Source organism: Mercurialis annua, linkage group LG4 (genome assembly GCF_937616625.2).
Source record: "Mercurialis annua linkage group LG4, ddMerAnnu1.2, whole genome shotgun sequence".
Taxonomy (NCBI): Eukaryota; Viridiplantae; Streptophyta; class Magnoliopsida; order Malpighiales; family Euphorbiaceae; genus Mercurialis; species Mercurialis annua.
The window spans coordinates 4,643,707-4,669,817 of NC_065573.1; the positions used below are offsets into that span (position 1 = coordinate 4,643,707).

The 26,111-nt window shown below is 34.4% G+C and overlaps 1 long non-coding RNA gene and 1 pseudogene across 1 annotated transcript; both read right to left on the reverse strand.

Moving 5' to 3' along the window:
• Positions 1 to 4,289: 4,289 nt before the first annotated feature.
• LOC126678230 (LRR receptor-like serine/threonine-protein kinase GHR1) overlaps positions 4,290 to 26,111 on the reverse strand; it is a 30,246-nt pseudogene continuing 8,424 nt past the window's right edge.
• Positions 5,549 to 8,391, reverse strand: LOC126678863 (uncharacterized). Its single transcript, XR_007640751.2, has 2 exons — positions 7,745 to 8,391; positions 5,549 to 5,748 (listed from the first exon to the last, which is right to left on the reverse strand). It is a non-coding gene; the product is annotated as an uncharacterized LOC126678863 (long non-coding RNA).

Genomic DNA, 26,111 nt, shown 5'->3' on the forward strand with positions numbered 1-26,111 from the left:
AGAACTCAATAGCTTTAATCTCAAGTAAACAATATTTAAAATAAATTAATTAACCCAAATAATTAAAGAAAATAATTTAAAAACTAAAACGTCAATTAGTCAAATTGGCACACCAAGTCTATAATTTAAGATTGACAATTACCAAAATAATTATTCATTTAAAAGATTATAAATTATTGTTTTTAAAATATAATAATTAAAAATAATTTAAATTATAATCGATATTAATATTATTTTTTGAGTTTAAAAAAATATATTAGCTATTGACCAATTGAATCAATAATCGAACGCATGGCAAAAATCAAAATCAACCACCCGATTTTTATAGACCAATTATTATGAACAAGAATGCATATACTGTAGTAATAATAATAATAATTTAATTAATCTTCGGAAAATATTATGGTGCACGGACTGGGTTATCAAAATAATACAAAGAATTTTTAAACTCAGAAATCTCAACATGGTGAGATATCTACTCTAAAACAAGTAATTAAATTATAATTGACCCAACTCTTATAATATACATTGAAAAGAAAGTAAACTAATGGCTACGAACAGTACATGAAAATCTAACAACAAAAATTAACAAAGACAATAAGTGTGGCCAAGACGGCAATTAAGAATGGAAAGAAATATGTACTGTTCGTAGACGTTTCGCGGCTCAGCTCGAAGGTGCAAAGCTGACGATCAACCACATCGTCCCTAGAATAAAACAGCCGAACAGTACTGCCACCATGGAACTGTAATTACAGCTCAATAACACTTATTCTGATTGCTCAAGATTGAAATTTATAAACACAAATGTGTTTTCTTTTTACTCAAGACTGAGCTATGTATTTTCTGGTGTATTGAACAAATGAGAGGACAACCTCTATTTATAGGAAAATTGAACGTGACAAAGCATTAAAGGCCATAAATACTGAAATCTGTTTTAAATGAAATAAAATTAGTCAAATAAAATTAAATAAGAAGGAGCTGATTCAGGGATAGTGTTTTGTTGCAAAAAAATATCAAATAAAAACGTTATAAAAAATTAGTGCTTCGAACCGAACCAACCCAGACCAGGCCGGCCAGACAGACGGCGCGTGCATGTGGTAGATCGGTAAGAATATAACTCCTAACCCACTCACAAAACTTGATATCCCTTGGGGCCCAAACCCAAATGAGTAAACCACTCCATATAAACCCATGATAAGTCACACTCCTTACCAATGTGGGAATTTAATGCACTTTCCTTATTTTGATTTTTTCACACTAAAGTCTGTTAACACACACACTTGATTCAACAGAAGTTTCTTGTGAAATTCACAAGCTTTATTAATACAATCATTTGTGAATAGACCCTCTATAACACCAATGGATGATTGAAGTATACATAAAAGTATTTGGTAGCATCTCTTTATTCGTTTCATAACATAACCTAAAGACCTCTTCTAAACTCTACATCCAGGAATGATCATCTGCCAAAATATCATAGGTGACATTAGATTCAGTTTGTTACTCTAAATTTTAATTTTTAAGTTCTTCAGCCAAAATAACATACCAAATTTATAAAATCCATTGAGAAACCATTTGTAAGTTATACGCAGCCAACTTTTCTTACACGCTTCTCCCCAATATACATGCCATCCATCTTGAAAGCACCAGATTTTTAAAAGAAACAACATTTTAAACTTTGATAGCTAATCAATACTGAATGATCCAAAATATAAACATTTTATTCGTAACCATAAGAAACCATTCCCTGTACACTCTTTAAAACCAATTAACATGATTTAATTTCAATAGATGATTCAAAAGATATTCTGAGCATTACTTATTTCCCAAAAGATTTGTACTTATGACCACTTGACAACTTCATATGCACTCTCGACAACCCCAATTCGAATGCAAGCTCAAACCAAACCATAACTTTCAACAGATGCATCTAAACCCTCCAAAGGGGATCTACCACATTACATACGTCATTGTAGTATTTCATTTTAAATATTATATAAATTACAGTACAAGAAGACTCAATGGAATGCAAAACAAATTTTCTCTAATACGGCAGGAAAACATCGATAAAATGTTCATCATAGTTTAACTAAAATGATAAGAAAAACGGTTGATGTAAGTGTAACCCCGTTAATATACAACACAAAGCAGTCACTATGGTATAATAGATAATTGCTTACTGCAGTTGTTAAATAATGTCCTTGAAGGCTAGTTAGAATCATGGTATAAATCTGCGCTAAAACATGAAAGAGCAAATATACAAAATATATTTTTTGATGATAAGCGTGAGACCTTCTCTAAGTATTTGAACAAAACCAAATTATAAGCATAAACAATAAAAAAATGTTAAAACAGAAAGAATGAAATAATTAGGGACCTTTAAGCGATCAATCTCTTCATCATTCTTTTTCTTAGTTTAGGGGGGGCAACAATCTGATTGACAAAAGATGCTTGCTCGCTCGCTATCTTGTTTTCTGCCGCGAACTATCATTAGAGCCAATCTATAGATTAAGTACAAAAATTTGGATGTCGCATGCAAACTAAGTGTTACAGCTCAAGAATATGAAAAATAATAAATAAACAAATTATAAAGTGAATTTAGACAATAGAATGAAATTCCACTAATGTATCAACATCAGTAACATATGATTACTAAACTTCTAAACAAATGACTGAACGCAGTGGATAAAAGTCTTGATGAATAACGTTGGAACTCGAAACTGCGATTAGAGTTAACGTTTTAAGTTAATACAAATTGATATTATATCATGACTGCTTTTAACATTAGAATCTAACAAAATATAAACATACATAAATTAAAACAATGGTAAACTTTACATTATCTGTTTATAGATACGTAATCACTCTACTAATATATTAAAAAAAAGTAAATAATAATGCTACATAAAATTACTTTGTATATAGGGGGTGGTTTGGTTCGGATGCAGTAATTTGTAGCCAAAACCGGACGGAATCGAACCGTGCTCATCACTAAAAATAACAAAATTTGACATGAAAATCAAAAGAAATTATGTGGCCTTTAAAAAAACAAACATGACAGATAAACAAATGAATAAGTACCTTTTTATTGTCTCCTTCACAGATTAAGCAATGACTACATAAGAAATTCATGGATGCAACCCATTCTTAAGATCAAAGAATTTTAAAAAGCTAATCACACACAAATCAAGATTTAAAATCACCCAAATCTATTCATTGGTAGCCTCGAATTTCCACTAGATTATAGTTTAAAATCTCATCCATTGAAATTATCAAAATCCGCCTAAACCCATTTAATCGAGCACCTGATGTGCGCACAAGTCAGAGTATAGTAAGTATCTAATGTATGTATAACGGGACGTAAAATAAATGTAAAATTGAAAGTCAATTCTAACCTGAGTCTGAAATTTTGCGCATAGCTGAATTCTACAGAAGATATGTAAAATCAGAAATCAAGTCTAACCTGAGTTTGAGATTTTGCGCATAGCTGAATTCTATAGAAGATTGAAGAGGATTAAAGGAAGATTGGGTTTTCATGATTTTGGTAAGATGAACCTGAATGTCATGAGCTAAGTTATATGGAAGATTGAAGAGGAGGCTAAATATTTAAGCAGAGATTTCATTGATGTAGATTGATTGTGGTGTCCTGTAACGTTTTAAGACCAACCAAAGGGTTTGACGTTATAAGAATAAGATTGCTGAACGATTTAAAATTATGTTTAAAAGAGTTAATAATTTAGACTTAATAAGTTTGAAGAGTCCACATGTCAAAATGAAGGATTGCCACTTGTCAGTACTATATATTGGGTGTTCAAATTTATAATATAGTATATATATAGATATATAAATATAGATATAGATAAATTAATTATTTCATATTAATTGTATAAAGAGTTAATTTTAATAAGAACCATTATACAAAAACATACAGCGATAATATGAAAAAAGGACAAAATATCGCAAATCTTTCAAAAAAAAAGAGTATAGGCGGTGTAAATTTCTAAAATTAGAGTAGCCCCAATTTAGGAATTGGACATCCAGACTGCATTTTGTAGTGAAAACCTTCAACTTTAGCACAATTCAACAGGGAATAGCTGGCATCTAAAAAATGTTGTATCCATCTGAAATGTGCTCATTTTCTTCTTTACATCACTAATATGTTGATACAATGAGCAAACAACCCTAACATGCAGAATGAAAGATTCAAATAGCAAGGCTAATAAGATAATGAACCCCAAAATACAAAATCAAAAACTTTCAAGTTCAACCAAGTTTGATTTTGCTACAAACTAAATAGATGAAAGATCTTCATATATGGTTTTCATACGTGGCCTCTCAGAGACAGATCTTATACATCTTAGAGCTAGTCCAAGTACCTCTTTTGTCGACTTCCGGAGCCCCCATATCCGGCACAAGTGCAGGATCAAAGCAGCGTGCGCCACGACCCTTTGTCACCCTTAATAGCACCCAATCTGTCAAGTCAACCCCTACTCTTTTGTAATATCACTACAAAAAATTTGACTTGTTGGGACGAACGAAATTTATCACGTTAAGCCCAAAATTTGTCACAACAACATTATTGTGACTACTTTGTGACAAATTTTGTTGGTCAAAACAAACAAGTCACAATAAGTCAATTTTATAGTTTGTCACCATAAATTTTCTATTGTGATAAAATTGTTTTGTCACATTCATATTTATTGTGACGAAAATGTATATCACAAGTAATCAAATCTTGTCAAAATTTGTCGTAATATACATCGACTTCTAGTGACAAAACGCTAATAACATGACAACAAAATATTTATCACAATTCATATAAATTTGTCACTACATACACCGAGTTATTAGTGACAAAAAGATTATGCAGTGACAAAACCATATTTATCACAATTAATATACATTTGTCACCACATACGACGAGTTATTAGTGACAAAAAGATTGTGAAGTGATAAAAAAATATTTATCACGAGTAATCTATCATAAAGTGACGAAATTAATTGTCATAATAATTAACTAATTGTGATAAATTTAATTTATCACAACAAGTAACTTAACATAATGTGACGAGATTAATTGTCATTATAATTAGTTAGTTGTGATAAATTTAATTTATCACAATAAGTAATTTAACATAACGTGACGAAATTAATTGTCATTATAATTAGTTAGTTGTGATAAATTTAATTTATCACAACACGTAATTTATGGACGAAATCTATTGTCATTATAATTTATCAACAGTGACAAATTTAATTTATCACAATAAGTAATTTATCATAACGTGACGAAATTAATTGTCATTTTACATTTGTCAACGGTGACAAATTTACTTTATCACAACAAGTAATTTATCATAGCATAACGAAATTAATTGTCATCATAATTAGTTAGCTGTGACAAAAATAATTTATCACACCAAGTAAACGTGACGAAATTAATTGTCATTATAATTAGTTAGTAGTGAAAAAATTATTTGTCATTATAACCGTTGTTTTATTATATTATTTCCATTTTTATCGATACTAAAATAATTGAATACGGTAATTTGTTGCTAAAATCAATGAATAAAAAACAAAATCAATTCAAATATTACATAAAATTATCAATGAATAAGTCTTTAATAATACTAAAATAACCGATTGTATGCAAACATATAAACTATTTGCTATAAAGAAAAGAAACTAAATTAAGCCTAACTTTTGATATAGGAGACGTTCATCTTCTTTCATTCCAACAATTCCCATCTGCAAGAAAAAAAATACGTTTATTATATACAATTTTATTTTCAAACTGACAAAATTAAGTGAATAATTTAGAAATTATATAAAGAAATATACTATTTTTAACCAAACTAGTAGAGTTTATTCGTATCTCAGAAGCATAAACTCGATAAAATGCCAGATACTCGGCGAAGTTCAAGCATTTTCTCGAGTTACATTAATTCTGAAGACATTTGAACTCGAGGTAAGACATAAAACTCGAAGAGTTTCAAGCCTAACCTCGAGTTTGGACTTCTCCAGATATGAACTAACTCGAGGAAGGAAAAATACTCTTCGAGTTTCATGCATTCCTCGAGTTTTTCATTTCTGGAGAAGCTCATTATCGAGGAAGGCTTTAAACTCCAAGTGTTTCAAGCTTAACCTCGAATTTATGGTGACATAATGTGAACCTTATGTTTATCTTATGTCAACCTTATGAAACACAACATAAACACAAAATAGAGAAACAAACACGAATTGCAAAAAAAAACACGAAAGACAATCTTTCCATTCCGGCAAAAGCATTAAAACACATTTCTTTTTGGAAAGAATACCTAAGAAATACTACAGTTTATCTCATGTTAGTTTGCTTCTCTATTCAAATTGATATTTATGTCTTATACTATTTTTAAATTTTATTTAGATGCAGTTTTTTAAAAGTTTTTGTGACCGAATATGAACCTTATGTCAACCGTATGTTAACCTTATGAAACACAAAATAAGCATAAAATAGAGAAACAAAAACGAATTGCAGAAAATATATGAGTAAAGAATAACTTGAAAACATATTTTCATTCCTGAAAAAGCATTGAAACACAATTCCATTTGCTAATTATATCAATTCTCTAAACAAAATAAATGAAACACAAAATAAAGAATCAATTCAACTGAACCTTCATTAACATTTGTTTGTTTAGAGGACATGGTTTTAGTTTCACCAACCATATTAACTTCAGCAGCCACTAGTCCTTGAGTTGTGCTATCTTTTTCATCGATATAACTCTTTTTTTAGTACTAAGTGACATTGTTTAGAAGATCCTTGAAAATAATTGAATTGAATAGCAAGTATGGTAAGAATTGTTTGTAATTCTTTCTATAATATTTTGATAAGAAAGAAGAAACAACTTTATTTTTTCATTCAACAACGTGATTCTTGCAATTATGGTTAATGTCAAAGAGTTTTCCTTTTAGAGAAAACTTTCATTAATTAAAAAATTAAATAAGGACATAATTATTTTCGTTTCCCTCTCTTTTTTTGTTTCCCTCCTATTTTAATATTATTTCCCTCCTACTAAATTCGTTTTTCACTTTTCCTTATTCGATTTGCCAAAATCTTGGCAAATCAAATCAGTTTGAGATATATTCTGAAAATCTTGTTGCAGAAAATTTGTTTATTACTCGAGGTAGTCCAGAAACTCGACGAGTTTAAACTATAGCCTCAAATTATAATCTGTTTAAAAAGTTATGGTGACATAATGTGAGCCGTATGCTTACCTTATGTCAACCTTATGAAACACAAAATAAACACAAAATAGAGAAACAAACACGAATTGTAGAAAAATATATGGTAAAGAAAAACACGAAAAACAATTTTTCCATTCCTGCAAAAGCATTAAAACACATTTCTTTTTGGGAAGAAGACCTAAGAAATACTACAGTTTATCTCATGTTAGTTTGCTTCACTATTCAAATTGATATGTATGTCTTATACTATTTTTAATTTTATTTAGATGCAGTTTTTTAAAAGTTTTTGTGAACGAATATGAACCTTATGTCAACCGTATGTCAACCTTATGAAACACAAAATAAACACAAAATAGAGAAACAAAAACGAATTGCAGAAAATATATGAGTAAAGAATAACTTGAAAACAATATTTCCATTCCAGAAAAAGCATTGAAACATAATTCCATTTGCTAATTATATAAATTCTATAAACAAAATAAATGAAACACAAAATAAAGAATCAATTCAACCTAACCTTCATCAACATTTGTTGGTTCAAAGGACATGCTTTTAGTTTCAGCAACCATATTAACTTCAGCAGCCACTAGTCCTTGAGTTGTGCTATCTTTTTCATCGATATAACTCTTTTTCTAGTACTAGGTAACATTGTTGAGAAGATCGTTGAAAAGAATTGAATTGAATAACAAATATGGTGAGAATTTTTTGTAATTCTTTCTATGATATTTTGATAAGAAAGAAGAAACAACTTTATTTTTTCATTCAACAACGTGATTCTGGCAATTATGGTTAATGCTAAAGAGTTTTCCTTTTAGAGAAAACTTTCATTAATTAAAAAATTAAATAAGGACATAATTATTTTCGTTTCCCTCTCTTTTTTTGTTTCCCTCCTATTATAATATTGTTTCCCTCCTACTAAATTTGTTTTTCACTTTTCCTTATTTGATTTGTCAAAATCTTGGCAAATCAAATCAGTTTGAGATATATTCTGAAAATCTTGTTGCAGAAAATTTGTTTGTTACTCGAGGTAGTCCAGAAACTCGACGAGTTTAGACAATAGCCTCGAGTTATAATATGTTTTTCTTCAACTTAATCCAAATATCACCACTTTTCTTTAGATATGTAGAAGCAAAATGCAAAATGAAAAAGTCTTTGTATCCCATATTAAAAGCAAAACAAAAAGTCTAAAGTTGACAAATGGTTGATTTAAAGGTTATTTATGGTTACTATAAATAATTTTTGTGTTATTCAAAGTAATAGTTGACCGCGTCATTTCTATCGCTCTCTCATAAATATTTCAAAACAATATTTTGTCTTAATCTTGTTGAGGTAATATATACCTTTTGTAAAATAAATCGGAACAAATAAGAAATTTTTCCACTTTTGCCTATTTTTATAATTTATTTTAATATTTTTAATTAGTATAATTTGAATTTTTATAATAGCTAAATTTATTCGGTTGAATATGATTTTACTCGCATAACCATTATTGAAATTGTATTTTAGGATTTAGGGTTTAGAGTTTTGGATTTGGGGTTTAGGGTTTAGGGCTTAGGGTTTAGGGTTAGGGTTTAGGGTTTTGGGTTAGGATTAGTGTTAGAGTTACCAAAAACAACATTTAGCGACATTTAATTTTTTTTAATGACCGCTAAAAAATAAAACAACATTTAATTTATTTATTTTAAATTTAGAAAAAGTCAAAAAATCCTTAAATTAACACTATATTGATAGAAAAATAAATTTGATTACAATAGGTAAAAATGATTAAATATTTTTTATTATGTAATTTGCTATTATTTATTTATGTATAAAATAATTTTATAACTTTCGATAAAAATTAAGAGAACTTAAAATATATGTTACATGTTCCTCAATTTACTTTGCATGTGCCTCAACTTACGTTAGATGTGTCCAAATGTCAACGGAGTTAAGTTATAAGAAAATAATTGTAAAGTCTATACTCATGTGTGTAAAAGACCGTTAATACATTGTTTGTACGTAGGTCGTACACGGCCCGTTAAAAATTACGAAAAAATTACAAATCTAGCTTATTGTAACGGTTTTTGTAGAGTTTGATCATCGATAAGTTTATTTTTATAACTTTCGATAAAAATCAGGAAAACTTAAAATATATGTTACATGTGCCTTAAATTACGTTGCATAACATGCCTTAACTTACGTGAGATGTGTCCAAATGTCAACGGAGTTAAGTTATGAGAAAATAATTGCGAAGTCTATACTAATGTGTATAAAAGACCGTTAATATATTGTTTGTACGTAGGTCGTACACGGCCCGCTAAATATTACGGAAAAATTACAAAGCTAGCTTATTGTAACGGTTTTTGTAGGGTTTGATCATCAATAACTTTATTTTTATAACTTTCGATAAAAATTAGGAGAACTTAAAATATACGTTACATGTGCCTCAAATTACGTTGCATAACGTACCTCAACTTACGTGAGATGTGTCCAAATGTCAACGGAGTTAAGTTATGAGAAAATAATTGCAAAGTCTATTCTAATGTGTTTAAAAGACCGTTAATACATTGTTTGTACGTAGGTCGTACACGGCCCGTTAAAAATTACGGAAAAATTACAAAGCTAGCTTATTGTAACGGTTTTTGTAGGGTTTGATCATCGATAAGTTTATTTTTATAACTTTCGATAAAAATTAGGAGAACTTAAAATATACGTTACATGTGCCTCAAATTACGTTGCATGACGTGCCTCAACTTACGTGAAATGTGTCCAAATGTCAACGAAGTTAAGTTATGAGTAAAAAATCGTAAAGTCCATTCTAATTTAAAAAACCGTTAATACATTGTTTGTACGTAGGTCGTACATGACCCGTTAAAACATATGGCAGAAATACAGTTTAACTCCTTAAATTGCCAAAAAAGCAATTCGGTCCCTAAACTCATAATTTTTACTAATTTGCCCCAAGACTAAAATGAAACTTGAAAATTAAACACAATAGTCAGAATCAATTTATCAAATATCCCTTAAATCTTTGAATTTCCCAAATCACACTAAATTTAATAATTTCTTTTATTGATAATCAAAATTAGATAACAATTTCTTTTCCATCAAAAAACCAATTCAATTTTATCATTATATCTATATGATTCTCAATCTTCTTCATTGTATTTCTAAAACCCTTTTAAAATATGAAATTTTTGAATTATTATTTTTTGAAATAGAAAATATTGATTTTTAATTAGTGATTGATTTTTATTTTTTTTACAGACAACAAATCCACGGTGTAGAATAAGAAAACACAATAGCAAAATTCGAAGTGAACTTGTTAGTATCAAGAAAAGACATCCTCATGTACACTATAAAAAATTATCTTTTAGTGACCAAATTTTAACGAGGATAGATTAATTTCCTAATTCAAAGCTAATTTTTATAACTATCTGAGAGTATACAATTTCCATGGTTAAAAACATAGCTATTAGTTAGGAAATTTTTGAATCCTTGCTATTGATAATATTTTTGTGGGTATAAGAAAAAAAAATTCCAAAAACGTTTCCCACCATATTGTTTTAGTGTTTCCCACCATATATTTTGGAAGTTTCCTAATCTATCTTTAACTCTTAAAGTAAAATTTTGGCCAAAAACGTTTTCCACCATATTTTTTGGTGTTTCCCACCATATATTTTGGAAGTTTCCTAATCTATCTTTAACTCTTATACTCAAAATAAATTCCTAATTTTATTTTCACAAAACATGCTTTCGATTTCAATTTTTTTTTCCAAATCTCAAATCCTTGTCTTTCTCATGACCTTTCATTTTTCTTTTATCATTTCCAACTTTTCAATCCTTTGTCTATGTCAGAATCACACTACCAAATTCCTAATTTTTTAAAATGTTTCTTCTAATAATAATTGATTTTTTTTATCAAAATGCAATTTGAAAAACGGTGATCATCAAACAATATGGGTAAAAACTGTGACTTTTACCTTGTCTCATTGCATGTAATTTTAGTTACTTTATCACCGGATGCAACTGCCAGAATCATTGGTGCCGCCTCTACCGCAAATAGTGGTATTAAACTAGCGGATCCCGCTGCCGGAGATCTCTACACGAGCAAAGATTGGATCAACGCCGTTAATATCTATTCATAAGTGTTTCAAGATCTGATCATATGAAGTATTAATATCATTCGATGATAATAGCTTTTACTTTATTTTCTCTGGCCAAGATTGTTTTGATTAAGTGTTATTTTCTCCGGCCATGGTTGTTTTGGTAAATTGCTACCGCCGTTAAATATGGCATCAGAGATCATATGGGTACTGAAACTCAATGGGTTTGCGGTTATTCATGTTAAAGATGGTTACACTAACAATTAGTTTCTTGAATAATCATTTAATTCTTGAAAATTGATTAAATTGCTTAGTTCATATGGCTTTCATTCTTAATCAGCTCTCCTTTTTATTTAGATATAAACATTAAACAATCATTTTCATTTAAGGTGGTTTGGAATGAAAACTACGTCGTTTAGTGTTTTGAAAAATATATGTCTATCATGTTTTTGGGTGATGTGGACCTAAAATAGTAGTAAACTTGCTCAAATAAAATTTGAGAACACGCGATCATGTTTTTGTTAGAAAAGGACTTCTTAAACAAAATATGGAATGTAGAGGGATTGAGACGAGTGAAAAATTAGTACAGGGACCATATGAAAAAGTTTTTCCCTAATGAAGCATGTGTCTATCATGTTTCCGTTAGAAAAGGACTTCGTAAACAAATTAGTCTTTTTTCTTAAGTTAAAAAAATACCTAAACAAATAAACAACAACAAACACAGAATCAACAAAAAAAGTTTTTCCCTAATGAAGAAGTGCTTTGATAAAATAAGAAGTTAACCTAATTTAGATATTTGAATATCAATTGTCACATAATTTTTTTATCAAAATAAAATATAATTTCATGACCCATTTTATCTTGTTATCATTAATTTTTTTTTTCAATTGCATTGTGACATAACATTTATTAATCACAATATCATTTAATTTCACTTAATTGCTGGAAAAATAAATTACTCACAATATTTTTATATATTATGATAAAATTTATTTTATCATAACAACTGTAATTTTAATATATAGTGACAAAACGTTTTGTTGTCAAAACTCTTTGTCACAACAAACATAATTAATTTTTATAGTGACAAAAACATTTGACACAATCTATAATTATCACAACATTATTTAATTTTAATTCATTTCTGCAAAATAAAATTTGACAGGACTGTATTTAAACATTATGCCAAAATTTATTTTATCATTATAGCTGTATATATTTTCTTTTTTATCATTTATTTTCTGCAATTCGTTTTTCTTTCTCTATTTTGTGTTTCATAAGGTTGACATATGGTCCACATAAGGTTAATTTACAGTCATTATAACTTTATTATTAAAATAAAGGCACAAAAGATTTATTTTGGCAAAATACTTTGTCAAAAAAACATTTACTTTTTTATAGTGACAAATAAATTTGACACAATAAACTATAGTGGAAAGATTATTTTTCGAGTTGTTCATTACCATATATTTTCTGCAATTTCTTTTTCTTTTTCTATTTTGTGTTTATTTTGTGTTTCATAAGGTTAACATAAGGTTTACATAAGGTTCATTTTCTGTCATTATAACTGTATTTTTAAAATACGGGCACAAAACATTTGTTTTGGCAAAATACTTTGTCACAAAAACATATTTACTTTTTTTTAGTGACAAATAAATTTCACACAATAAACAGTAGTGGAAAGAGTGTTTTCGAGTTATTCTTTAACATATATTTTCTGCAATTCCTTTTTCATTCTCTATTTTGTGTTAATTTTGTGTTTCGTAAGGTTGACATAAGGTTCATGTTCTGTCATTATAACTGTATTTTTAAAATATGGGAACAAAACATTTGTTTTGACAAAATACTTTGTCACAAAAATATATTTACTTTTTTTTGCAGTGGCAAATAAATTTGACACAATATTAATTTATTACAATATCATTTAATTTCATTTAATTGCTGCAAAAATAAATTTGTCAAAATATTTTTACAAATTATGATAAAATCCATTTTATCATCATAACTTTATTTCTAATATATAATAACAAAAAGTGTTTTTTTTTTGACAAAATACTTTGTCACAATAAACATAATTAATTTTTATTGTGACAAAATATATCTAATTGCTTTAAAATAAAATTTGTCACCACTTTTTCAAATATTATGATAAAATTTATTTTGTCATAATAAAAATATTTTAAATTACGGCGAAAAACATTTTTTTGTCAAAATAGTTAGTCACAACAAACATAATTAATTGTTATAGTGACAAAAATGGTTGACACAATATGTATTTGTCACAATATCATTTCATTGAACTCTCATTGTGACAAAATATTTTTTTTTGTCACAATTAACCTAATTATTATGACAAAATATAGTTTGTCACATACTTTTTTGTCACAACAAGCCAAATTTTTTGTAGTGTATCCCAAAATATTTTAAAGTAATTAAGTCGTGCCACGTGTCGAGATTTCCGATAAATTAAATTAAGGAGAATTTAATTTAATTATATCGGGAATTTAGAATAAATTTTAATAAGTTAATTAGCGGGATTTGAGGATTTAACTTCAGAAATTAATATAAAATAAATTATAAATCCTGTGACAGATTTTATTTCGCCAAAGTCCGCGAAATAATTTATAGTATTTATGGTAAAAGTTTGAAGTCGATCGGAGACTGTTTAAAATTTGGACGCGGATAGGTTTTGGACTAAATTGAAACTTTTGAAAAGTTTCAAGGACCAAAGTGCAAATTAGCCAGATATATATATAAAACCCTCAGATGAAGGATCCAGACCTTCATCTTCATCTTCTCATTTCTCTCTCGCTTCGTTCTCGACGGTTCGTCGCGCGGTTTCTGTTTCTCGTCCGTTTTCGACGTTCTATAACTCCAAACGATTGTATTTCAACGGGTAATCACGGTAAGCTTGACGTTTTACCGTTTTGTTGATTATATTTTGAGTTATATCGATTCAAAGTTTTAGGCCACGAAACGATTTTATCGTTTATTCGATTATAGGATCGTATTTGGGTGTTTTGAGGATAGAAATAGCGTTTTAGTTACGTTTTGAGCGTTTTGGCACGATGGAGCACGTCGGAAAGCGATTTCCGGGCAAAAGGCCGTGGCTGTGCGTCGCACAGCCGAACTGTGCGAACGCACAGCAAGACTGTGCGAACGTGCAGTCAACTGTGCGAACGCACAGTCAGGTGACTGTGCGGACGCACAGTCACACCGTGCGGACGCACAGTCCCCAGTGCAATCGCACAGGCAGACGCGCGTACGCATAGTGTTTTCACCGATCGACCTAGTTTTTCGAGAAAATTATATACGCGCATATCAAGATTTGAAATGGACTAGTAATCGATTAATTTGAGACGTTAACCTAACAAGGTTAAACGAGAATTGACTGGAAGTGATATTTTATCCATAAACGAGTTTGATACCGTTTATCGGGATAATCACGTGAGAAGCACGACGGTTAATAAAAGTTCAGTATGTCGAGTCTTGAGTCTAGAGTCAATCTTAGAATAGGATTCTAATACAAGTCAAATGTTTTAAAATTTGTTTTAGATCCGGCGAGGCAAGAGGCAGCTGGACCAGTAGTTCGGGAAGCTTGACGTTCTAAAGCCCCGACGTATTTTTGGATAAGCGTTTTCTGTGAGTTTATACGATTTGCTTTTAAAGTATTTATTTAAGCAATTATTTTATATTGCTTTATATTTGAACTGCATTTTTTATATGCGAAACATTTACATGAATTGCGCATATGCTTGATTTGAAACCAGTATTGATCCGATGGAACGTGCTACCTATTGGGCGACAATAGGACTGTGTGATCACCAGTTTTGATATGACTCAGCTGGGAGCTGATGATGAATATGAAATTTACGATTGGGTTTGATACGAGAGAGTACTCGGCTACGGTGTAGTCTGGAGTCCCCGTATCTAGTGGCTGGGCCACCAGCGAGTTGGACTCGCAATTGATATTTATGATTGGGTTGCTCGATTGATTATTAGTATGTTTGAGGATTAAGGTTTCAATCGGATCCTGTACTTGGCTGCATATAATTGATTACAGTTTTATGTTTTATTTGAATACTTATAAGTAAATGTATGAACTCACTCAGTATATCCCAATATACTGACCCCTCACAGATTTCCTTTCAGGATAAAAGACGCTTTGAAGCAACGGACTTCTATCCTACTTCGAGAAGTCTGTATTTTTTAGTATGTAAAGAAACAGTACTTTACTCTTAGAGCTGCAGTAGATAAGTATTTTGCAAGTCAGCTTGTATGTATAGTTTTCTGTAAATATAACTTTAACGTTTTAAAGTTTTAAACGTTTTATGCTTGCTGCGTTATATATATTGTGATTGCCAGAGGATATGGGTGCCTGGCATGTGTTTCTGCATGACACGTGTCTATGTATGTCATGCATGACGTTTACGTTTCGCGAAAAATTATTTTACGTTTTTAGGCTTGCTACGGGTTTCGGAGCAACCACTCCCATTCCCTAGCGCCGGTCTCGGCCCTGAGATTGGGTCGTGACAATGTTGGTATCAGAGCATGGTCCAGTTACCATTGCTTATGTTAGAAGAGTGATTGATTTTCCTAGGATTCTACTGCAGCACATAGGACTCGAGTCTTGTCTTTGTTGCGTATTTATTTGATTTTAAAACTTTCATCTTTCCTCTAGGATGTGAGTCTGTTATACGTGTGTGTTCGCATGTGATGAGATGCGCGTTTAATACGATATGCGTTTGCGGTAATATGCGATTATGTGGCTAAGTAATGTTGTTTGTCTTTGTCAGGATGTCTGACCAAAGACAAGAAGTAGAGCGAGCTGCCGCTGCAGCACGAAACGTTATAGAAGGGGCGCATGACGTCCATCCAGAAGCTCAAGATGAGTCTTCTGTTCAGGGAGGAGGTGGTGGCCAAGAGGCCCAGGCGCAGGCACCTGGACTGCAAGCGCAAGCCCAGCAACCTAATGTTGTGGGTTTTGATCTGAATCAGTTTCTTACGGGAATTGCGGCTATGCAAGCCAATCAGGCAGAGGTGCAGAATATGCATCGTGAACAATTACAACAGCAACAGTTACGTAACGTGGCTTTCACTGACCGAGATGTCGTCTTGGCTTATATGCGCCTTAAGCCAACTAAGTTTGACGGCTTAGGCGATGCTCTCGATTTCCTCGAAGAAGTAGAACGTAACGCTCGACGCCTGCAAGCTAATGAGAGACAGACCATCATTATGGTGGAAATGTCAATGAAAGGACCCGCGAAAGATTGGTTTCAGCAGCACATTCAGCCAACCATGGATACTATGACCTGGGCTGAATTTGCAAACCACTTCAGGGAATACTTTTTACCCTATGCAGTGACGGAAAGTTATCGTAGTCAGTGGTTAACCCTAAGTAGAGGCAATTGGTCTGTGCAGGAGTATGTGACGGAGTTTACTAGGGTGAGTAGGTTTGCACCAGACCTGACTACAGACCCAGTCAGAGTGAACTCAAGGTTTGTAGAGGGTCTAGGAGCTGAATTTGTGAGTCTGACGTCTGATATCGGGAGAACCCTAGTGCAACTGATCGATAGCGCTAGGCAAATGGAAGTTTCTCTGATTCGTTTTGGAAGGATTCCCGATCCTTCCAATGTTGCGCCTGTGAGGAGTGATGTGTTTCATAGCGTACAGAGCGCACCTACCCAATCATATGTTAGGAGTTATTCTCGACCCCCATCACGTCAGCAGAGAAATATGAAAGCTCGGTATGGAACTAGAGTTAGTACTTCAGGCACCGGAGTTAGTGCCAGATCGATGAGTGATATGGGAGGCGGAGTTCCTTTATGTCTGAACTGTAATAGGAGACACTACGGCGCGTGTTACATTGCTACTGGAGCGTGTTTTAACTGCGGTCAACGAGGTCACTTTGCTAGAGATTGTCCGAGACAGATGCCTCAGGGTTCGATGACTACAGTAGTACAGCCTTCTTATCAGCAGCAGAGAACTGCACAGCAGGCAGCGTCAGGGTATGATCAGACAGGAAGTACCTTCACTGGCCAGAGAGGCCGTGGTTATGCAAATCGTGGAGGCAGAAATGGCGGAGGACGCGGTACTGGTCAGACTTCGCAGGCTGGCGGGAGTCAGGCTAGGGTCTTTGCACTGAATCCTCAGGAGGCTCAGGCTTCCAATGCGGTGGTGCAAGGTACTTTTCCTATCGCTTCTCAAGACGCATTAATTTTATTTGATCCGGGCGCTACGCATTCGTTTGTTTCGCCTAGTTTCGCTAGTAAGTTAGGAGTGCAACCAGCGTATCTTAGGAATCCCTTGTCCGTAGCTACTCCAGTCGGAGAAAGTGTGGAGGTTAGTATCGTTTATCCGTCTTGTCCTGTGAGAGTTCAAGGACGAGAATTGTTAGCCGAGTTGATTTTACTCGAGGTATTAGCTTTTGACGTCATACTAGGAATGGATTGGCTAGCTCAGCACTATGCCAATGTGGATTTTCGAAAGAAGACAGTAACGTTTAACACGCCTGGAATTGAAGCGGTTTCAATTCAGGGTGACAAGATGGAATCTTCTACGAGTATTATTTCAGCTATTAAAGCTTGTCGCATGTTAAAGAAGGGATGTCAAGGATTCTTAGCGATAGTACGAGATATGGAGAAGAAAAGTGTGAATTTAAGTGATGTACCAGTGGTGTCGGAGTACCCAGACGTTTTTCCAGAGGAATTACCTGGATTACCCCCAGATCGCGAGATTGAGTTTTGTATCGAATTGGCTCCTGGCACGAATCCGATATCGATACCTCCTTATCGAATGGCTCCAGCAGAGCTCAAAGAACTTAAGGATCAGCTAGAAGAGTTGTTCGATCGCGGTTTCATCAGACCAAGTGTATCCCCGTGGGGTGCACCATTGTTATTCGTGAAAAAGAAAGATGGATCGCTTCGACTACGTATCGATTATCGACAGCTGAACAAGGTGACGATTAAGAATAAGTATCTGTTACCTAGAATCGATGATTTGTTCGACCAGTTACAAGGAGCGAAGTATTTTTCCAAGATCGACTTGAGATCAGGCTATCATCAGTTGAAGATTCGTGATGATGATGTTGAGAAGACTGCTTTTCGGACTCGATACGGTCATTACGAATTTCTCGTTATGTCATTCGGATTGACGAACGCCCCAGCAGCCTTCATGGATTTAATGAATAGGATATTCAAACCGTACTTGGATTAGTTCGTGATCGTGTTTATCGACGATATTTTGATCTATTCACGTTCAGAAGAAGAGCATGCTCAACATCTACAGATAGTACTACAGACGCTAAGAGAGCATTAGCTTTACGCCAAATTCTCGAAATGTGAATTTTGGCTAATGGAAGTGGCTTTCTTAGGTCATGTGGTGTCGCAAAGTGGCATTAAGGTTGACCCAAAGAAGATTGAAGCAGTAATAGAATGGAAGCGACCTGAATCGGTTACGGAAGTTAGAAGTTTCCTTGGTTTGGCAGGATATTACAGACGATTTGTACAGGACTTTTCAAAGATCGTTGTACCTTTGACGAAGTTAACTCAGAAGAACGCGAAATTCAACTGGACGGACCAGTGTGAACTCAGTTTTCTGAAACTGAAAGAGTGTCTGACGACAGCACCAGTCTTAGCATTACTAGAAGGAACAGAAGGATTCACAGTTTACTGTGACGCGTCAAGAGTTGGACTAGGATGTGTCCTTATGCAACATGGTCGAGTAATAGCGTACGCGTCGCGACAGCTTAATAAGCATGAGACGAACTACCCAACGCATGATCTAGAATTAGCAGCGGTGATTTTTGCGCTGAAGATCTGGAGACATTATTTATACGGCGCTATGTGCGAGATCTTTACATATCATAAAAGTTTGAAGTACATTTTCGATCAACGAGAGTTAAACCTCAGACAGCGACGATGGATGGAGTTACTGAAAGACTATGACTGTACGATACAATACCATCCAGGCAAGGCCAACGTAGTGGCAAATGCCTTAAGTAGAAAGTCAGCAGGAAGTCTCGCGCACGTTATGACGACATGGCGGAGACCGTTAATCAACGAGATTTATACGATGTTTAGCCAAGGGGTTGAGTTCGAAATTTTATCTCTCGGAAACCTAATGGCTCAGCTAACGATACGATCGACGTTGATAGATCAGATCAAAGAGTTGCAAGCGGACGACCCTTAATTAAAGCATTTAATTGAAGAAGTTCAACAAGAAAAGAGTCAAGATTTCAGTATCGTCAATGGAATGCTGAAATACGGCAATCGAATGTGTGTACCAGACATTGACGACTTGAGACAGAAAATCATGGAAGAGACTCATGGAACGATCTATAGCGTTCATCCTGGTTCCACAAAGATGTACCATGACATCAAGACAACGTATTGGTGGAGCGGAATGAAGAAGGACATTGCGGAGTTCGTGGCGAAGTGCCCGACTTGTCAGCAAGTCAAATTGGAACATCAGCGACCTTACGGATTTCTTCAACCGTTACCCATCCCGGAGTGGAAGTGGGAGCAAATCACGATGGATTTCGTAGTTGGATTGCCCAAGACGCAAAAAGGTTTTGATTCCATTTGGGAAATCGTGGATCGTTTGACGAAGTCAGCGCACTTCATACCTATTAAGACGACGTATTCGGCAGCAAAGCTAGCTCAAGAGTACATCGATAAGATCGTGAGCCTACACGGAGTTCCCGTGTCAATCGTTTCAGACAGAGGTTCCGTATTTACCTCTCATTTCTAGAAGAGCTTACAAGACGCGTTAGGAACGCGATTGAATTTCAGCACTGCGTTTCACCCTCAGACAGACGGCCAGTCTGAGCGGACGATTCAAACGTTAGAAGATATGCTTCGGCTATGCGTACTAGACTTCGGAGGTAGTTGGGATACGTACCTACCTCTAGTCGAATTTGCCTACAACAACAGCTATCATTCGAGCATCGAGATGGCTCCTTACGAAGCGTTATATGGTCGCAAGTGTCGATCCCCTATCTGTTGGGATGAAGTCGGTGAGCGAAAGCTCACTGGAGCAGAGATCATCCAGATTACGTCACAAAAAGTACCCTTGATAAAGCAACGTCTGAACACTGCTTCCAGTCGACAGAAGAGTTACGCGGACCCCAAGAGAAAGGATATCGAATTTCAAGTCGGAGACTACGTGTTTCTCAAAGTATCACCGATGAAGGGAGTGATTCGTTTCGGAAAGAAGGGCAAGTTGGCTCCGAGATATGTCGGACTTTATCAAAATATAGAACGTATAGGCTCAGTCGCCTACAAGCTAGACTTGCCATCAGAGATGTCGCAAGTTCACCCTGTCTTCCATATTTCCATGCTCCGGAAATATGTACCAGACCCTTCTCGAATAATTCAACCACAAGTGGTGGACGTGAGCGAGGAACTAACATACGAAGAACGGCCAGTGCAGATTGTCGATACGCAGATACGACAATTGCGAACGAAGAGAATTCCAATGGTGAAAGTTCTTTGGAGAAGTCAATCTGTAGAAGAGTGCACGTGGGAGACAGAAGAGGATATGAGACAGAAGTACCCATATCTATTCTCTCAAGGTACGTGGCTAATTTTTAAATTCGAGGACGAATTTATTTTAAGGGGGGGTGAATGTAATACCCCAAAATATTTTAAAGTAATTAAGTCGTGCCACGTGTCGAGATTTCCGATAAATTAAATTAAGGAGAATTTAATTTAATTATATCGGGAATTTAGAATAAATTTTAATAAGTTAATTAGCGGGATTTGAGGATTTAACTTCAGAAATTAATATAAAATAAATTATAAACCCCGTGACGGATTTTATTTCGCCAAAAACCGCGAAATAATTTATAGTATTTATGGTAAAAGTTTGAAGTCGATCGGAGACAGTTTAAAATTTGGACGCGGATAGGTTTTGGACTAAATTGAAACTTTTGAAAAGTTTCAAGGACCAAAGTGCAAATTAGCCAGATATATATATAAAACCCTCAAATGAAGGATCCAGACCTTCATCTTCATCTTCTCATTTCTCTCTCGCTTCGTTCTCGACGGTTCGTCGCGCGGTTTCCATTTCTCGTCCGTTTTCGACGTTCTATAACTCCAAACGATTGTATTTCAACGGGTAATCACGGTAAGCTTGACGTTTTACCGTTTCGTTGATTATATTTTGAGTTATATCGATTCAAAGTTTTAGGCCACAAAATGATTTTATCGTTTATTCGATTATAGGATCGTATTTGGGTGTTTTGAGGTTAGAAATAGCGTTTTAGTTACGTTTTGAGCGTTTTGGCACGATGGAGCACGTCGGAAAGCGATTTCCGGGCAAAAGGCCGTGGCTGTGCGTCGCACAGCCGAACTGTGCGAACGCACAGCAGGATTGTGCGAACGCCCAGTCAATGGACTGCGCGAACGCACAGTCATGGACTGTGCGAACGCATAGTCTACTAGGACTGTGCGAACGCACAGTCACACCGTGCGGACGCACAGTCCCCTGTGCAATTGCACAGGCAGACGCGCGTACGCACAGTGTTTTCGCCAATCGACCTAGTTTTTCGAGAAAATTATATACGCGCATATCAAGATTTGAAATGGACTAGTAATCGATTAATTTGAGACGTTAACCTAACAAGGTTAAACGAGAATTGACTGGAAGTGATATTTTATCCATAAACGAGTTTGATACCGTTTATCGGGATAATCACGTGAGAAGCACGACGGTTAATAAAAGTTCAGTATGTCGAGTCTTGAGTCTAGAGTCAATCTTAGAATAGGATTCTAATACAAGTCAAATGTTTTAAAATTTGTTTTTGATCCGGCGAGGCAAGAGGCAGCTGGACCAGTAGTTCGGGAAGCTTGACGTTCTAAAGCCCCGACGTATTTTTGGATAAGCGTTTTCTGTGAGTTTATACGATTTGCTTTTAAAGTATTTATTTAAGCAATTATTTTATATTGCTTTATATTTGAACTGCATGTTTTATATGCGAAACTTTTACATGAATTGCGCATATGCTTGATTTGAAACCAGTATTGATCCGATGGAACGTGCTACCTATTGGGCGACAATAGGACTGTGTGATCACCAGTTTTGATATGACTCAGCTGGGAGCTGATGATGAATATGAAATTTACGATTGGGTTATTGATTTTGATACGAGAGAGTACTCGGCTACGGTGTAGTCTGGAGTCCCCGTATCTAGTGGCTGGGCCACCAGCGAGTTGGACTCGCAATTGATATTTATGATTGGGTTGCTCGATTGATTATTAGTATGTTTGAGGATTAAGGTTTCAATCGGATCCTGTACTTGGCGGCATATAATTGATTACAGTTTTATGTTTTATTTGAATACTTATAAGTAAATGTATGAACTCACTCAGTATATCCCAATATACTGACCCCTCACAGATTTCCTTTCAGGATAAAAGACGCTTTGAAGCAACGGACTTCTATCCTACTTCGAGAAGTCTGTATTTTTTAGTATGTAAAAAACAGTACTTTACTCTTAGAGCTGCAGTAGATAAGTATTTTGCAAGTCAGCTTGTATGTATAGTTTTATGTAAATATAACTTTAACGTTTTAAAGTTTTAAACGTTTTACGCTTGCTGCGTTATATATATTGTGATTGCCAGAGGATATGTGTGCCTGGCATGTGTTTCTGCATGACACGTGTCTATGTATGTCATGCATGACGTTTACGTTTCGCGAAAAATTATTTTACGTTTTTAGGCTTGCTACGGGTTTCGGAGCAACCACTCCCATTCCCTAGCGCTGGTCTCGGCCCTGAGATTGGGTCGTGACATCTTTCCCCAAAAATGACATCACCAGCACACTTGCCAGTCAAAAGCTCTAGTGATATCACTCCAGAGGCGTAAACATTTGACTTAAAGGAGGGAAGTGGTTTTTTAGAAGCAGCCAATTCTGGTGCGCCATATCCTGTGACACCAGCATCCAGTATTTGTTCAATGGTTCCTGGTTGAGTCATTAATCGATGGAGGCAGTAATCAGCAATGCGTGCAATGAGATCAGCCCCATCAAGCAATATATTAGTTGCTTTACCGTTCACATGTGGAACGGCGTGATCAAAATGGAGATAGTTCAGGCCACGTGCAACATCAACAACTACTTTTAGTCTCTGTGCCTAGGTTAATGGAGGACCTTTCCTTCCTGGTCGATCTGAAATTTTTTATTCATTTCATCAGGAATGAAATGTTAATCAAACAATGAAAACAAATATATTTAATACTCATGTTTCGAGGGTGCAATTCATATCAAGAAATGAATATGATCAGTACACATTATGTTTCACAAATGCAACTGTCACGACCCAAATTCATGTATCGCGACCGGCGCTAGGGAATGGGAGTGGTTGCTCCGAAACCCGTAGCTAGCCCAAAAACCTTTGTAAATTTTTCGCGTTTTAAAACTTAAAAAGGTTTGCAACCTCGTTGCAGAAATACTTTCACACCTTTATTAAAAACGCGATCGCAATTCAAGATCATATATCACGTATGATCTGTTTTTAGAAAATATCGTTAAAACCTCTTCTCGTTTAATGACAACACGTTTCTGAAAACTGGGTTCGTAAAACCCCGATTGTATTTAAAGAAACCAGAGCGCAAACATCAATCTCAGTTGACGCACCTGTTCTGTTTCTAATACAATCCTAAAATGCTAAACACATGAAACCAGTGTATCACTCAAACACCTGGTCCTAGCATTTTAGAAAACACGTAGCTTTTCAATCATATACATATACAGTAGTTCAAATCAGAGTATATCAAAATAAGTTTGAACTGCTGTAAATAAAAAGACAGACTTCCCAGTACCCGACTACTTGCAGCTCTAGAGGTATGGCTGACATTGACTTCCGAAATTATTGTGAAAGTCAGACCTCGTACTTGATTACTTGAAAGGTAAACATTGGGGAGGGTCAGAAATATAAATATTTCTGAGTGAGTCTACAATTTTACAATTGAATATTCAAATCGCAAATATATAAACATTTGTATATGTAAAATATTACCAATTAGTCGATCCAGATGAAACCCTACAAGACAAAATATTGTATGGGTCTCAACCTACACAATATAGGCCTTAGACCGTGAACTGAATCACTGCCGTCTAAGCCGGGTGTCTGGACCGTAACCGTGAAACTGCCATCACAGTACTGCCTGTGACCGTAACCCTTACTGCCGTCTCAGACTGTTAAGTCAGGGTCGCTAGCACTTCCAAACGCCCAAAGACATTAACTGACCTCTATGTCAAACACAGGCTCGTATCGAGAAACACTACTGGTGATCACACAGTCCTATTGACAACCAATAGGAAGCTTGATCCAATGGATCTTTCATGGTTAAGTTATACTAGTGCGATTTGTTATTTAAAAACAGTTTAAATATAAATATTCAAAAGTAAAAAAAACCACAAAGTAAAACTCACAGAACTGATGCCCCCATTTTAAAAACGTAAGCTCCCATCAAGCTCGTCAGTCAAACACGCTGGTGTTTGGCTCGCTAGATCGACCACTCCTCGGATCTAATTAAAATTCAAATGTCAAAACACATCAGACATTGAATTTCTAACTCTAGTCCTATCGTATAAACGATAGACTCAAATACCATTTCTATTTATAGACGACTCTATAAAGAGAACGTATAAATTAATCTCGAAGTTGAACTTCTCGTTCAAATCGTAATACCACTCTTGGTATAAGCTTATAGTCACTTTTAACATTAATCCACTTGATTAATGTATGGCTTTATTAAAACATCACATCGTTTTAATAAACCAACTATCCTCAAACATCTAGATTCTTTTAAACCTTTTAAACTTTTTAGTTCACATTCTGAACTTCAATCGAATCACGATTGATTTCACGACTTGAAACTGTCTGAATTCGAGTTTCAGTAGCGTGTGTGTGGACCCCCGAAGAAGCCCTACTGTTCAGGTCGGAAGCACTGCACGTTCGTGCAGCGATAGGCTTCACGTTCGTGTAGCCTGCAAGATACACGTTCGTGTATCTTGCTTGCACGTTCGTTCAGCAAGATACACGTTCGTGTATCTCGCTGCACGTTCGTGCAGCATCCTGGCTGCACGACGTGCTGCTCGGGAACGATCCTCGGGCTGTATTCCAACGTGCTAACTCGCTTTTCTCGTCCCTAACACTTAAACACAGTCCAAAACATCCAATTCTATAATTAAAACGTTGAATCAAATATATAATTAATATATATCGAAATAAACATCGTATACGAGATTAATACCTCGATTACTACTGGATTCGTTGAAGAATCAGAGTGGGAATCGCCAAATGGATCGCGTCGTGCCGGCCCGCTTGCTATAACTAGCAAGCACGTCAAATAGGTTTGACGTACAGAAATGAGCTGACCCCTCACTTCTATTTATAGAAGTTTGATTTGGCTAAAGTACCATTTGGTACTAGCTCAATCATGCACTTTAACTCTGATTTTAATTAGTCGTCCGTAGTCCAAACGGAAACTAATTCCAAATTCCGTCAAACTTTACCCAAAAATCCAATAAAATATAAAACGAATAAAAATATAATTTTTATTCGCATCCGACTTATATTTTATTTTTAATAAATCTCCAAAGATTTATTAGGTCCAAATCAGTCCCGCTTAATTAAAATTACTATGTCCAAATTTCATAAAAATTTGATGGTAGCTTCGTCAAATTATTCTGCGAATATTAACACCAAAATTATTCGCTCGGGACTTATAAATTATTTTATTTTAATTTGGACTAACGAATAATAATTAATTAGTTTATAATTGAAAACTAATT